This window comes from Bubalus bubalis, chromosome 8 (genome assembly GCF_019923935.1).
Source record: "Bubalus bubalis isolate 160015118507 breed Murrah chromosome 8, NDDB_SH_1, whole genome shotgun sequence".
Lineage (NCBI taxonomy): Eukaryota > Metazoa > Chordata > Mammalia > Artiodactyla > Bovidae > Bubalus > Bubalus bubalis.
This window is the reverse complement of record NC_059164.1, coordinates 24151809-24164790: the sequence shown is the minus strand read 5'-3', so window position 1 is coordinate 24164790 and position 12982 is coordinate 24151809. Positions and strand designations below refer to the sequence as shown.

The window sequence follows — 12982 nt, the reverse complement described above, 5'->3', positions numbered from 1 at the left end:
ACATCACACATTCTTTTGGAAGTTGAGTCCAAACCAAAACTCCACTAGATCTCCTGTCCTGCCTCTGTGTGGTCTGGGTGACCCACTTTAGCTTGACAGAGCTCTGGGAAATTTGATATGTCTACATCCAGTTTAAAGGTTACTCCTGGGTGGTCCTTAGCAGTTAATAGAATTTGATTCTGGGGCCATCATGTGAGATTCAGAGAAGTCCAAGAATCTGGGCCTGGACAAGATCCAGTCTGTTAAGAATGGTGATTACTCCTGAGCATTTCAATATATAAATTGGCAGAACTAGAGCTGTTCTGGGAGAATGTACAGATAACACCAGACACACCTCACCAGCCGTCTGCAGCCATCTTGCTTAGCCTCTTCCAAGGCAGAACTCAAGACACCATGTTTTCAGATTGAGCAATAACTAGGCATTGAGGAAGCTGTTCAGAACTTTCCAGGAATGGCCTTATGACTAGAAAAGACACAAAGACATTTGCTTTAATCTATTTAGATTCAATGACTTCTCTAAATAATTTAATTTTTTTATTAAGTGTAATTGCTTTGCAATGTTATGTTTCTGCTGTACAGTGAAGCAAATCAGTTATATGTATATCTACACACCCTCCCTCTTGAGCCTGCCTCCCACCCCAACCTCCATCCCACCTTACCCCCATCCCTTCCCTCTAGGTCATCCCAGAATACCAAGCTGTGCATACAAGCAGCTTCCCATGAGCTATCTGTTTTACACATGGTAGTGTATATATGTCAATTCTTAATTACATGTACATTAATAAAAGAATGGAGATATGGCAAATCTAGAAGTCATTTATATTTTACTATTAAAAAATAATGGGTTGTGGAAAGAGCATGTGCTTTGGAGGCACCCAGGCCTGAATTTGAATACTCACTCCCCATTTACTGGCTGAGAGACTTGGGGCATTATCCCAAGAGCAGAAAATATCAAGGATTATTCAAAAAGTGTTCAGGTGTATTTGTATGTGTCAGTCTTTTAAGAAAACCAAAAATGTTCCAATTGTAAAAACCTGCTTAAAATTGCATGCTGCCTCTGGTATCTGTCTGCACGGCAAATCATCAGCATGTAACATAAATGTATATTTTATACATGCACCTTGCTTGCTCCCTGTCTCCCCTTCCACTTTATCCCTAAAAGTAAAATTTCATTATTTCGGGAATTTATTGTCTGATTTTGTTTACCATTGTATCCTCAGGAACTGCAATAGAAACTGGTGCATAGCATCAACTGAAGTATCCTGATGGTGGCAAAAGTGGCCAAGGCCTGACGGTCCTTTCTGCAATGGTGCTCTGGCAGTCAGTGCTTCAGGCCCACTTAGAGCTCTCCTGCCCTGCAAAAATTTGGTAAGTACCAATTAATCTTTTGATGTTTAATACTGCTTAAGTTAGGTTGATTTTTTCTGAGATTGGACCATGGTTATAATTTAGTAAAGTGATTATTCAGAAATAGCAGTTCTGTGAATTTCTGAGTATAAAGGCAGAAGGGTGGGGATTACTTTGTTCTTCATTTCAGATCTAAAGAGAACATTGAGAATCTTATGTAAGTCTGTGGCAGATTGAGGGAGACACAAGAGCCTAGGGTCTGACTTCAGTTTGTTAAATATAAAGGTCACAAATGAGTAACTAGCTGGCAGCTGACAGACAAGCCAAGGAGAGGGGTTGTTGTTTAGTTGCTAAGTTGTGTCTGACTCTTTGTGACCCCATGGACTGTAGCCCGCCAGGCTCTTTTCTCCATGGGATTCTCCAGGCATGAATACTGGAATGGGTTGCTATTTCCTTCTCCAGGGGCTTTTCCCCACCCAGGGATCAAACCTGCGTCTTCTGCAGTGGAAGGTGGATTCTTTACCACCGAGCTACTAGGGAAACCTAAAGAGAGGGGAGGCAGGGATTCTTGTGCTTAGATGTTCTCAGAGTAAAGACACCTGAATGATTCAACCCATACCATATATGGGCCATGCCTGAGAAAGAGCCTACATGAGATCATCTGTAGGTTCAGGGCTCTCTGAAGGGGAAATGTGATCTCAAGGGAGATTTACTGAAGAGGCCCAGACCCTGAAGCATTCTCCGTGACTATAGGAGTATTAACCAGCCAAATTGGTAATCAGCCCACCTCTTCCATAGAGATGGAGATTTCTGAAGAACCTAAGAAATAGTCTGAGAGTTAGCTCTGTGTCTGCATCACACAGGGATTACCATACCAGCTCCTAGTCACACAAAAACCGTCTTGTTCTCTTTGCTCCCTTCCTCTTCTGATGGCTGCCAACAAATAGTTGCCTCACCCATTTACTAAATACAGTTTGTGCCTCATCTCGTCCACATAATAGGCCCCCATGTAACAGGGGGACTCAGCTTTTATTACTGAATGGAAATAGACTTTCTGATGGAGCTATATGTGAAGACTCAAGGTAACAAGAGAATTTATTATTCATAGTGACGAATGTTTTGTAATAGCATACCATTATAACTATTTGGAGTTAAGAGATCCCTTTTCTACAATTATTGAACTATACTGAAAGTTAAGTGAGATTTGAGAAGCAAGAAAAAGAAGCCTGGTTAAGGGAATAGAAAGGAGCAAAATATGCAAGAATGGGAGTGACATATGAGACGTAATTAGAGGTGTGATTAAAATAGTCATAAAACAATAAAAAAAGTATGTGTGAAGACAGTCCTTTGCAACAGATCTGAAAACCTTAGACATAGGTGACATAGATGCTTTTCTAAAAATTTAAATTTCTAAAATCATCGTAAAAGTTTTTTGAAAATAATCAAAAAAGTTATTGAGAAGGTTAAAAATCTGCCATTAATAAAAGCCACTAAGACCACAGATTTTCACAGCTGGATTACATCAAATCTTCATAAAAAACAGATAATTCCTATGTTATTTAAGTTACTACAATCCACTGGAAAAAATTCTTAATATGAAACCTTACGAAGTTAGCATATAAAAACAAAAATGTAGCCCAAACTCCTATATAAATACAGATACAGAGATCTTTGTAAAATAAGAGATAGTTGTAATATCCCAAAGTCCATCAGTATAATGACTTACATCAATCTATTTAAAAGTCATATGGTAATACCAGTACATTATGAATTATATGAATTAATAAACCTAAAATTAATCATTAAGTTAGAAAATTCTCATTGAAGTTAATATGAAAAATTAGATGTAAATTTCTACTGCTGCTATTGCTTTGGAATGCTAAGTAAAAAAATATTAGTATAAATATTAGAAAATAGATTTTTTTCTAATGACAACATTAATCTAGAAATTCAGATTCTAGTTAAAATCAGAACCAATGAAAAATAATGGATAAGAGAATTTAAGATAAAAACAAAATAAATATTTTAAGACCAAAATCTTTTGTTTATATTATCTGTAAGCAACGGCAATGAAAATGGAAAGATACTAATTTATAACAAAGAGCATAATATTTTCATAGCTACCTTTAAAAAAAGAAAACAAAGGACATATATTTAAAAAATCTATGAATCTTATTCATAGACTATTAAAAGACATAAAACAATATTTAAACTATGGAAAAATATACTGTGATTTTGGATGGGAATAATACAATAAAAATGCCAATTCTTCAAAATTATTCAATAAATTTGAGGCACTAATAAATAGAACTTCATCAAGGTTGGTTTTAGAACTGGATACAATGATATAAAACTTCACTTGGAAGAATATAAGTCTGAAACAGCCAAGAAAAGTTAGATATAGGAGAATCAGAAGCTGTGAAATATGCTTTACACATCAGACTATAAAGTCGCTATAATAACATCAATATGGTATTAGCCATATGGATCCATAAAAAATAGAGAATCTAGAAAATAAATGTGTGTATATGAAACTTTCATATATGGTAACATTAGCTACTCTTTGGGAAAAGAAAGACTTATTTATTAAATAGAGATGACAATTAGCTGTTTAACCAGAGGAAACTAAGTTGGGTCCACTCATATGTGGAAGAATTAATATAATAAAAATGCCAATGGTCCCTATTATGTGCTGTTCAATGCTGTAGCCACCAGGCACAGATGTTATTTACATTTAAATGGAAATTAATCTAAATTAAATTAAAAATTATGTTTCTCAGCAGCTTCAGTCATATTTTTTAAAGTGGGGCTAGTGTTTATTGAGTAGTATAGATTATAGAAGGTTTCCATCTTTGTAAAATATTTTGTGGATAGCAGAGATTTCTCTCTTTTTCCATATAATACTTCAGCTCAGTCATGTCCGACTATTTGTGATTCCATGGACTGCAGTACACCAGGCCTCCCTGTCCATCACCAACTCCTGGAGTTTACTCAGACTCATGTCCATTGAGTCGGTGATGCCATCCAACCATCTCATCCTCGGTTGTCCCCTTCTCCTCCCGCCTTCAATCTTTCCCAGCATCAGGGTCTTTTCAAATGAGTCAGCTCTTCGCATCAGGTGGCCAGAGTATTGGAGTTTCAGCTTCAGCATCAGTCCTTCTAATGAATATTCAGGACTGATTTCCTCTAGGATGGACCGGTTTGATCTCCTTGCAGTCCAAAGGACTCTCAAGAGTCTTCTCCAACACCACAGTTCAAAAGCATCAATTCTTCAGCTCAGCTTTCTTTATAGTCTAACTGTCACATCCATACATGACTACTGGAAAAACCATAGCTTTGACCAGATAGACCTTTGTTGGCAAAATAATGTCTCTGCTTCTTAATATGCTGTCTAGGTTGGTTATAATATTTCTTCCAAGGAGCAAGGGTCTTTTAATTTCATGGCTGCAGTCACCATCTGCAGTGATTTTGGAGCCCCCAAAAATAAAGTCAGTCACTGTTTCCCCATCTCTTTGCCATGAAGTGATGGGGCCAGATGCCATAATCTTAGTTTTCTGAATGTTGAGTTTTAAGCCAACTTTTTCACTCTCCTCTTTCACTTTCATCAAGAGGCTCTTTAGTTCTTCTTCACTTTCTGCCATAAGGATGTTGTCATCTGCATATCTGACGTTATTAATATTTCTCCCAGCAATCTTTATTCCAACTTGTGCTTCATCCAGTCCAGCACTTCTCATGATGTACTCTGCATATAAATTAAATAAGCAGGGTGACAATATACAGACTTGATGTACTCCTTTTCCTATTTGGAACCAGTCTGTTGTTCCATGTCCAGTTCTAACTGTTGCTTCCTGACCTGCATATAGGTTTCTCAAGAGGCAGGTCAGGTGGCCTGGTATTCTCATCTCTTTAAGAATTTTCCAGTTTGTTATCATCCACACAGTATATTATTTATAAATTGGGCTTCCCTGGTAACTCAGCAGGAGACATGGGTTCAGTCTCTGGGTGGGGAAGATCCCCTGGAGAAGGAAATGGCAAGCTACTCCAGTATTCTTGCCTGGAGAATTCCATGGACAGCGGAGCCCGGTAGGGTCACAAAGAGTCGAACATGACTTAGCCACTAAACAACAATTGTTTATGAATATTCAAAAACAAAAATATGAATATAAATATATGTGTACATGTATGTTTAGTAGTTCCCTATTGATTTAAAATTTAAAAAATAGAAGAAAATCATCAAGGCTACTTATATAATATAGGGATTAAGGGGAAATTGTATAACATTACAGAAGCCCAGAAAAAATAAATAAAGATACATTTGACATTAAAATTATAACTTTTGTATACACACTGATATCACTATAAGTTAGGGTTCTTGGTTGGAAACAACATGTTCAGAAAATCAATTTTGTAGGAAAAATGTCCAAACTCTACTGAGGAACTACTTTTGAGAAGATACCTCTGCTGCCTCTGTAGAACACTGAAAGCACGGTTCACTGTCTTGCTTTCATCATTTCCACCTTAGAGCTATGTGCAGGTGAATTTGATAGGAGCATGTTCTTGTACACTAGCTGCAAGGGAACCTGTGAAAGTGAGTTTCTGCTTTCTAGTTTAGGAGACAGAACTCATGAGTAGAAAATTATTCACATACAGAAAGAGTGTTCAGTAGATCTTAGAACAGACACAGACATGACAAATGTCCACTACACTAACAAAGTCAGCAGACAGATAATAAGAATTGTGGGGAAAAAAACAAGGTTGCAACACAATGATGATGAATGTTTAATGTCTATAATATAGGAGGAATCCTTACAAATTGTAAAGAAAAGGACAAGCTACTCAATAGAAAATTACATCAAGGATATGAATAGGGAATTCACAAATGAGTAAACTCAAGTTTCCTGTACTTAAAATAACAATGTAATATGTATCACTTTACCATCACCAACTGACAAAATTTTTAAATTTCAGTAAACCTATTGCTGGTCAGTATAAAGGAAATGATACATTCTTTGCTACTGGAATGATAAATTATCCCCATCTTTTTGGAGAACAATTTTTAACAATGTCTTTAAAAATGTACATAACCACAGCCTAGAAGCAACCACATTCTTCAGAAATAAAAACACCACGGTATAAAAATATACATATGAGAATGTTCACTTTTTTTTTTTTAAGAGGCAAAAATCGGAAAGAATGAATGGCCTTCAACTGAGAAAAAAGTATGATACAGTCACACTATGGGCTATTGAGAAGCAATTAGAAACCATGAGTAAGACCTATGCCATTTGTCTTGGAGTAATTATGACAACAAGTCGTTGAGTGAGAAAAGCAAGATGCAGAGAAGCAACCAGAACACAACACTACAGAGACCAGAACAACACACAACACACACTATAAAAAATGGCAGGCACTGAACTTTTAAAAAGAATCCTCATGGGGGAGGGTGAATTGATGAAGGTGAAGAAAGGGAACAGAGAAGTAGCGAAGCAAACAAACAATGACAAACCTTGCAGATTAAAAACATAACCAAAAATCTCATTTACTTAGCTCTCCCTACCTGAGTTATGTATATACTTGCTTAATTGTTTCTTAAAACAGTTAAGTTTAAGTGTTGGTCTCTAGACTTTAGAAATGTCTAAAATATATTCTTAGGTGAAAAATTATTCCACAGAGTAATATGTAGAGAATGAGTCCATTAAAAAAAAAAGTGTGTGTTTTTATGTGTTTTTACCAAAAAGATTATGCATACCTGTTTATTAATTCTGGTTTCATTAGAAAGGGTAGATTTGCCAAGCAAAGGATGATTACTTCTTATACTAATCCAGTTAATTTCAGAATTTACAATGCATTAAAAAACAAAAATTTAAGAATATGTTAACATTCTAGAATATACTATAAAGGGAATAAGCTGTATTATGATTCAGGGAATAATTGGAGACGACTGATTGAGAGGGGGCCTTTGGGAGAGCCTCTCTGAGGACAGTATCTGAGCTGAGACCTGAAGGATAACAATAAGCTTTATTGTGGAGAACTGGACAAAGAATTTTCTGAGTCCAGAGGCCTGATAGTTCATCTGAAGGGCAGAAAGGAAGCCAGCCGCCTGCTGTGTTGGAGACAAGTGGATGGGTTTGTGTGGATTAAGGTCAGAAAGACAGGGACTTGTAGACTGCCACTAGTAACAGTCTGGGTTAAACCACTTCTGGTAGCGAATAGACTAAAGTACTTACAATTTAAAACCTTTGTAACAGCTTCAAATTGCAGAGACTCCAGCCCTTGATCACTAGACTGGACTCAGTTCAGGTGAGTGTGAACTTGGATAGTGCATCTCACATTGCAGATTGCTTCCAACCATAGGCAGTAGGACCTTGTCTCAGTCCATGCTGAAATAGAATAGGAACAAAAGCATAAACTAAAACAAACTCTCCTCCCCATAGGTTGATAGAGAAGCACTGTTATAAGCCCTGGAAGATGTTTGGTTGCTATTCTCAAAGAGGTAGGAAACAATTTAAACATTTTAAAAAGAAATGAGTGTATGTATTTTACAGAAGAATTCTCTAGTTTAAAACTAGAATTATCCCAGCTTTCATGGTTAAAGTTTTAAATATCTGTATGAAATGTTAAATATCTGTATGTTTTTGTTGTTGTTCAGTCGCTAAGTCCTGACTAACTCTTTGTGACCCCATGGGCTGTGGCACACTAGACCTCTCTGTCAATATCTGTATAAAAATTTTAGCACAAATGTGAAGTGGTTTTATTCCTCCTAGTTGTTAATCTACAATTACATTTAGCTTCTCAGATGCTGGCATGAAAAAAGTTTTAAGATGCTTTCAGCCAGTGTTTACGGTTTTCAAGGGGAAGACGCTGGAGAAAAAAAGGAGGCAAAGAAGGTAAAATACTTAAAAGGGAATTATTTCAACTAGGAAACATGGATTAAAAGCCTGGTTAAAGGGGGAAAAGGAAACATATGTAGGTTGGAAGAGTGAAAAGTAAAGTCAATGGTTTGATGTTTTATTGAAGATGAAGAATTCTTGCAAAATGAGTACCTGAGACTGAAAGCTGAATGAACGCAGGTGGCAGCCGGAGAAGGGAGGGACTGATTTTAAGCTTTCAGGTATGGTGAGTTACTGCTGATGCAACCAGCATCACTGGCTGGGAGGGGTGGAGGAGCAGGTGACTGAAGGTAAGGAAGGGCTCTGACAGGCAGAGGAAATAGTTCATCCATAGGCCTCCTACAGTTACCAAAAATGATGGCATGAACCAAACTGGAGAAGAGAATGAGTCAAGAGTAAATTTAAGGGAGTAACTGGGTCAAAATATGAGACTAAGAAGGAGATGTAGTGGGTGGTTTAGTCTGGTGGTGCAAGCTGCAAATGGGAGGGGAGTGATACACAACCAATGCCTTACCTTCTTTGGGTCCGTGCTACTTCGGGTATAATAGAAAAATACATCCTCTTGTGTCAGACAAGGGAAACAGTATCATCAGGACCTAAGGTAAGAAGTTAATGTTCAGAGAAGAGTTTGAATTGATATGGGATCCTCAGGATAATATATTCTTAGGATTTGCTACCTAATTTTTCAGGGCCCAAGGCAAAATGGAAATGCAGGACATCATATTCAAGAATCACACACATACTCACTCCTATGAATACTATTCAGCCATGAGAAAAACGGAGATCATGATGATATGTGTGACTATATGGATGGACCTTTAGGTTTTATGCTAAGTGAAAGAGCCAAGCAGAGACAAATACTGCTCTGTAAGGTATCATATATATATATATGGAATTAAAAAACAAAACAGTAAAACTCATACAAATAGAGAATTGAAAAGGAGTAGCCAAAGGCTGGAGGAAGTGGGAAGAGCTTGGTAAAAGGGTATAAACTTTCAGCTGTTAGGTGAATAAAGTCTGAAGATCTAAAGTAAAGCAGGGTGACTAGTTAACACTGTAAGGTATGGTTTTGAGTACTTACCATTCTCAGTCATCTTTCATGTTGCTACTTTCTAAAGAGGAAAGACACTTCATTCTTTAGGAAGTTTCTAGACATGGATTTTTGCCATGTTGATGTTTGTACTGGATGAATGAAGTAGAAGCCTCAGGGCATGAGATGACTTCTATTTCATGTAGCCAATCCTCAAAACCCACATTTCAGACAAGTGTATAGTCAGAAATCATTTAGGTAAATTATCTGATAAAAGTTTATGAAATATAATTGGGTAAATGAAATCATTATCATGGTGCTTTCACAAAAGAAAAAAGTCCTCGTATATGGATGACATTTTACACATTGAAAAACTATGCCCCTTGGAAAATTTTGTGATCGCATTTCTTAGTACTACATTTTGCTGTTGCTCTATACCTAAGGACTCAGTGATCTCACCATGGATTACTTGGCGTATAAGCCAAATTGGTTATCTTATTTATGACAGAATCTCAGCTTACTCTTTGTCTCCAGATACTTTCACACTGTTGTATGTGTGAGGGATTGGGGGAAGAAAAAAATGCAATTAATTTCAGTCAAACTGATTATTTACAAATCCTTTTTAAAAAAGACACAGCTGGTTGAGTGATTTATTGGCTGACGTAATCTTTGTGCTTATGGAAATATGAATTGATTAATGCTCTCTGTCTAAACTTTGCTTTTGTTTTAATGGACTAGTAATAAATAGGAATTTTGGTCAGTTTGATGTAACCCAAAGTAGAAAACAAAGGACAACTAATGAGTAGGCCTCCTATTTTTTTTTAAGGCACTCCCTGGAGTAGAGGATTTCCTTTCCAGCTATGCATTCTAGATGACTATATCTGTTAGCACAGTTGTATACGTGACACCTTGTAACAGCACAGCTAGATTAAAAGTAGAGAAAATACATTCAGACTCGTTCTAGTTTTAGCATTACTGAAAAAGGGACTTTTTCATTAATTATATTTCTTAGTTAACAGAATTACTTTGTACACAATGCATTTCAAAGAATTGGAATATACTAAAATATACAGTAGTGCTACTGTATAAATTGTATCTTTCTATTATTATCTTCATATCCACCTTCTGGAATTTAAGTTGAATTTTATTTTAACTGATAGAGTATATTTTAGTTGGCATTATGGTCTGAATTATATTCCTTTCAAAATTCATATGTTGGAGCCCTAAGTTCCTATAACTAAATTTGGAGATGTGGCCTTTAAAGCAGTAATTAGGAATTCCATGGATAGAGGAGCCTGACAGGCTACAGTCCATGGGGTTGCAGAGAGTCAGGCATAACTGAGCAACTAACAGTTTCACTTTACTTTTTCAAGGTTAAATGAGGTCATCTTGGATCAATAGGACTAGTGTCTTTATGAGAAAAGCAAGAGATTACAGGAATGCACGTGAACAGAGGAAAGGCCATGTGAGAACATAGCAAGAAGGCAGCCATCTGCAAGCCCAGGAGTGAGTCCTCAGAAGACATGAACCCTGCCAGCACCTGGATCTTGCACTTCCAGCCTGCAGAACAGTGAGAATAAAGTTATGCTATTTAAGATACCTATGTGAGGTATTAATATTTTGTTATGGCAGCCCTAGCAAGGTAATATAGTTGGAAACTGTTCTGTGTTTTTTAATTTAGTCCTAAAAATAACTCACATCTATCCATTTTTAGAACTACTGGCATACATGATAACAAATGAGTGTCAATTAGAGGCTTTTGAAAAAAATTCAATTTGGGTGAAATTAGACACATTTTCATTTCTCTGAGTTTAACATGTTATTTAGAGCAGTAAAGACTTCCACTTTTACAAATCACTGTTTTAATCTTATCACCAATGTTTGTTGTAAAATATTTAGAAAACATAGGACAAAAGAAAATCACAAGTGGCTCAGAGGTTAAAGCGTCTGCCTGCAATGCAGGAGACCTGGGTTCGATCCCTGGGTCAGGAAGATCCCCTAGAGAAGGAAATGGCAACCCACTCCAGTAATCCTGCCTGGAGAATCCCATGGACGGAGGAGCCTGGTGGGCTACAGTCCACGGGGTCGCAAAGAGTCGGACACGACTGAGCAACTTCACTCACTCAGTCACTGAAATAGTTTGATATCTCAACATAGCCAGTAATAAAAAATGGAGAGATTAACTACAGAAACTAATTTAAATTAGTGATTTTAAATTTAATATATGAATATCATTGTCATTAAATATACTTCATACGTACCTATACACGCACAACAATTTGAAAGCTGTGTCATCAAATTCTGTTGAATGAATTTAGCATAATTAATGTAACCAATCAACTGTTGTTAATTAGAATGTCAAATATTTTCAGTAATAAGCAGAACAAATATGATAAATTCTCTATGACATATTTTCAAAAATTAACATATACATATTTTCAGCTGTCCCTCTTCTAAAGCCTTCTCTTTTCCCTTCCAAAGAGGAAAGCTACTTTGTTTTGGCTGTGTTGATCCAGGAAATGGATGAATGAGAGCACTGTTTAAGTCTAAGAGGCTATATTAATTCACTTGAGGAAGACACATGCAAGACAAGAAAAAAGTTGATCTGAAAAGATGGAGAAAAGAGGTGACAGAGAAGAAATGACCAGTGCTTAATTATATTAAAAGGTTTTGGAGAATATTAATAGAGAATCAGAGACAGTGGGAGAACCTACCCAACTGTAGTGAGGATTTTAGGGAAGATAAATGGAGGAAGAGGATTTTTAGAAGTTCTGTGGGGTATGACTAAAATACCCTTCATAAGTCCTTTTGAGAAATCTTACAATTTTCATTTTTTATTTTTGAATATCAGATGTTTTCTTTAAAATATAAAAAACACTGATTAAAACCACCACAAATGTTATGTATTCATTTTAATACATAACAGGGATTGATCTATCTATATGTGTGTGTGTGTGTATACATATATATATGTATACAGCTTAATTCTTGAATATACTCAATTTATAAATAACATGCTTCATAAAAAGGGTGTGTAAAATTTAAAGGTTTTAATCTATATTTTTAAACTGCTACATAAGAAATCTCTTTATATCCATTGAGCGTATTTAAAAGTGCTTGTTTTCCTACATTTGTTCAACTTTGCCAACTGATAAACAATGATGTCAAGTTATTTTAACTTTCATTTTTATTAAATGTGTATAGATATTTTCTCATATTATTTCTCTGTCTCTCTCTCATATTATTACCATTTCATCTCTCCCTCTCATATAAATGGCAGGCCTATAAATTTTCTTTGTAGTTAAAGGTTGGATAATAGCTCATAAAATGTATAATTTCCAATATTTACTTTATAAGACTTTTTTGCATAGTATTTTCATTTTTAAGTGGAATGCAAAGCTTATATGTTACTTAAAAACAATCTAGTTTCAGGTAATGGTACAGATGTAATGTTTTCTAAAACAAAAAAATGCTGTAGTTAGAACTCTTAGAAAATACTTTTCTTAGTTATCATTCTTTCTTAGAATATGGATTATTTCTTCAGTTAAAAGGGTTGACTTTCAGATTCAATTTAACTTTCTTTTAGATGTTGTCCGACAGACTCCAAAACTCTATTTAACTTGAGAGAAAATTGATGAGTAGACAAACTCATTTATATTTTTACTTTTTCTTATCGCCTCAGTAGTTTTTAGATATGTTATTTCTTATTACCATT

General features: G+C 35.8%; 1 long non-coding RNA gene across 6 annotated transcripts in view; it reads right to left on the bottom strand.

The window, feature by feature from the left end:
- Positions 1–324: 324 nt before the first annotated feature.
- Positions 325–12982, bottom strand: part of LOC112586455 — a 196324-nt gene continuing 183666 nt past the window's right edge. For 4 of the 6 annotated variants that reach the window (XR_006641305.1, XR_006641304.1, XR_006552673.2 and 1 more), the window contains 4 exons: positions 8752–8833; positions 7575–7727; positions 1207–1355; positions 325–463 (listed from right to left, as the gene is read on the bottom strand). This is a non-coding gene — a long non-coding RNA (uncharacterized LOC112586455). The remainder of the gene's footprint in view (positions 464–1206; positions 1356–7574; positions 7728–8751; positions 8834–12982) is intronic. The other 2 variants (XR_006552675.2, XR_006552676.2) reach the window with 1 other exon arrangement.